At 44.8% G+C, this 3,786-nt stretch overlaps 1 non-coding gene across 1 annotated transcript; it reads left to right on the top strand.

The window, feature by feature from the left end:
• Positions 1-3,513: 3,513 nt before the first annotated feature.
• Trnac-gca (transfer RNA cysteine (anticodon GCA)) lies at positions 3,514-3,585 on the top strand. The gene has a single exon. It is a non-coding gene; the product is annotated as a tRNA-Cys (tRNA).
• Positions 3,586-3,786: the final 201 nt, after the last annotated feature.

Raw genomic sequence — 3,786 nt, 5'->3', positions numbered from 1 at the left:
TTTTGTTTTTTGCTAAATGAACATAGCAATAAAATGACTTCTAGTCACCACAATCAAGGCAACTTATAATGAAAGCACTTAATGGGTGGCAGGTTTGCTTACAATTTCTGAAGTTAGTCTATGATCTCCATGGTGGGAAGCATGGTTCCGGGTGGCAGGCATGGTGCTGAGGCAGTAACACAGTTTACATCCGTTCCACAAGAAGGAGGCAGAGATTAATATTGGGCCTGATACAGAATTTTGAAACCATAAAGCCCCCTTCCAGTGACACATCTTCTCCAACAGTCCACATCTCCCAATCCTTCCTAAAAACTATGCCAAAAACCAAACATATGAATCTACCGGTGCTGTTCTCATTCTAACAACCACATTATTTCATGAAAACTCTTTAAATTAAATGTCCAGATTACCAGCATAGTGTGTGGGAAGAAGTATAGGTCTCATGACAGACACAAAGCCTAGAAATTTTAGTTCCATTCATCTCTCACAGGAGGGATTCATCTCCCAAAGAAGGAATGCCATTTTGTTAAGAAACATTGAAGAAGTTGGATTCTGGAAAGAGAGACTTCCAATCAGAAGAGAAGGTGGAGAAGAAGAATGTCATGGTGAAGGTGAAGAAAGTCACAGAGCCTTGATCATCCAACAGACCTTTGGGAGCAACCAGAACAAAAGGATCAGGAGCCTAGGCACTCCTGGAAGACAAAGTAGAAACGAGCATTATCTGATGATCTATGCATAGAAAATTTTCTGAAAAATATTCCATAGAGAACTTAAGGTCTGTAGATATCTAAAGAAATGAAACATTTTAACCATAAGCATATCATTACCTTCAGGAAAACCCAAAGTTCTACCAGATGTCTTCTTCCTGTTTAGAATGGCACACATCCATCCTACACGGTGTCAACAATCATCATGAATAAAACATAGAAGGTCATTCAACTAAAGGTTGGGACAATATGTAATGTGATAGAGAGAATGGAAGAAGGCACGGAAATTATATTTTGCATCTGTAAGTCAGTCAGTTACTGATGTTTAGGCCTGATTAAATAAGACATACCATGCTGTATGTATTTTATGTAAGTGAACAGAGAGGAGAGAATGGCTTCCCTTGGGTGACAGGAGCAATAAGAAAAGAATTTGGAGAAGCATTGTGTTGTTTTGTGAATAAACTTTCACATTAATAATGAGTTTCAAAATAATAGAAGTTATTTTGCCATATATGTTGATTAAAGCATATGGCAATGAGTCTGTGTAGTGGTGATAGACCTGGAGGTCAGGGCAGAGGCCTCAGCTCCACCATTCCCTGACACACTGTGTTCTCCTCCTCTGCTGTCATAGTTCCTGGATTACCAAATCAGGCCTGAAGAGACATCTTCACCATCTACTCAGAAACCACCTTCATCAGCTAACACACAGACCATCCATAGGCTGGAGAGATGTCCTCACATGTGTGTACCAAATAGTTCCCCAAAGCATTTAGGCAGAATCTCTTCACACTGAGGGCTTGTGTAGAACTGAAGAATCCATACATGTAAATCTAATGTCCTTTGTAGTGGCTTCTGTCTGTCTGTCTCCAGCTGTGCTGTTCCCACAGGCAGATACGTGTGTGGGAAGGAGCTGACATGACAACAGGGGACAGAGTTGGATATATTGGGGACTGGAGAAACATGTGTCTGGGTTGAGATTGTGGAGGCATTGGTGCTGGTGTTTCTCAGTATAAACTATAGGTTGTAGAAATTTGAACATTACTATGAAGTTGCAAAGCACTGATTAAACACTTGTAGAAGGAAGGGGATATAGCTCATTTGACTGCAGATCAAGAGGTCCCTGGTTCAAATCCAGGTGCCCCCTACCATAAATCTATTTGTCTATGATTTTATCTATAGAGCTATTACACACATACTCAGTCCCATGTTTCTTCTGTTTATTCCATTTATGGTCCTAAGCAGAGCTGGGAACCACAGGCCAGCTCATCAAATGGATGCATGACTGCCTCTTGTTACAAGCCCAAAGTCCCTCATTCTCTTATTAAACATCTCCATTATTCCTGCTTGTGGTGGGTTCTTAAAGATAAGGAAAGGAGTATGATGGAGAACTCTTCTGAATTTTGTCAGGCATAGCAGCCACATAGACACCCAGTGTCCAGAAATGGAAGCCCAACAACTCATCATCTCCCCCCTGTTGTCTGCTGACCATGTGGTCAGAACCAAGGAAAAAAGACCAGACCCCTGCAGTCTGTGGAGACTGGGCATTTCCCACCCGAGCTTCATCCCCTTCCAGAGCTCACTGCTCGCTTGGTTCCTCTTCAAAGGGAAAGCCTGGCTCAGCTGCTGTATCAGGGGGTGAGGGGCCCTTCAGTGTTGCTGCTGACAGTACTGACTAGGGGCCTGTGAGAACCTAGAGTGTCTGTCCATTCTGTCTTCAGGGCAGGAGGGGAGGTGTCTGGGGAATTGTGGGAGACAGATGGAAGAGTACACTAGGAGAACATGGCCTGCAGAATCAACTAAGCAGGGTTCATGGGCTCACCGAGACTGGAGGCAATCATGGAACCTGCAGGGAAGTGTGCTGGTCCAGTGCACATATGGTTGTTTAGCTTGGGGACTTTGTGGGACTCCTAACAGTGGGAGTGCAGATGTCTTTCACTCTTTTCCATGCTCTCAGTTCCTTTTCCTCCTATTGGGTTGCCTCGTCCAGCCTTGATATGAGGGTTTGTGTCTAGTCTTATTGTGCTGTGTTCATTGGTAACACTGGGGGGGGGTCTGCTCTTTTCTGAAGGGAAATGGAGGTGCGGTGGTTGTTGATTGAAGGGAGGTGTGTGAGGGGTGACTGGGAGCATTGGAGGGATGGGAGGCTGTGGTTGGGATGCATTCTATGAGAAAACAATAAACACAAATTACAACAAAAGTGTGGGCCTGGAGAGCTGCACAGCTCAGTAAGGCATCTCACCAGTCAGGTCTTGCTGCTTCTGGAAAGTAGGTCTGAGAGGACCTGTAATTTAACTTTGTAGTCAGAACATGTCACCACTCATGAAATTTATTAACTGAGTACACTGGTACCAGTGGAATTACACCCAATAGTGTGTCTGGCATAATAGTCCACAGAGCTTGAAGAGACACATCAGACCCTCCCAGAACCTTCTCTGGGTTCCTCCCAGAGAATCTGACCAAGGATTTCTCAGTGCACAGAGAACTTCCCCTTTTGTGTACTCCTGCCTCCCACTCACCTCCAAAGGTCAGCTAAGCAGAGTGTATTTCTCATGGTTCCCTTGTTTGGTTTGAAGAAAGCTGTAGCAGCAGGCCTCCTGGAATTAAAGGCACTGCCTCAAGTAGGATCTAAGGCAGGAGGGTGCTAGTCATTCCTGAGGACATGGCAGTCAGGTGCAGGGCAACTGAGGGCTGGGCCTCACAGGAGGAAGCAGATGATGGCAGAGCGCTGGCAAGTGTACCAGAGATGGTAATAGCCAGGGAGTGGCCATGCAGGATCTGAGTGCCTGTGAGACATTAATAGACATGTGGGGGTATAGCTCAGGGGTAGAGCATTTGACTGCAGATCAAGAGGTCCCTGGTTCAAATCCAGGTGCCCCCTGTATAATTTCTTTTAGATTCCAAGTCATAAAATGTGTCCTGTGGTCCAAGTAAACACAAGAAAAAAAACCCTGTTACCCACCTTGTCCCATGTCCTGGATGTTGTCATACCGATCTTTGTTCACCTGGGTGCTTAGGCCGTCTATGTGCTGCTTTCTGAGGCCCACTCAGATCATAGTCACCTTGGGTATATTATCCTCTA

This window comes from Phodopus roborovskii, unplaced genomic scaffold, assembly GCF_943737965.1.
Source record: "Phodopus roborovskii unplaced genomic scaffold, PHOROB, whole genome shotgun sequence".
NCBI classification, from domain to species: Eukaryota; Metazoa; Chordata; class Mammalia; order Rodentia; family Cricetidae; genus Phodopus; species Phodopus roborovskii.
Note: the sequence above shows the minus strand (reverse complement) of the source record. Positions and strands in the feature narration are given on the sequence as shown.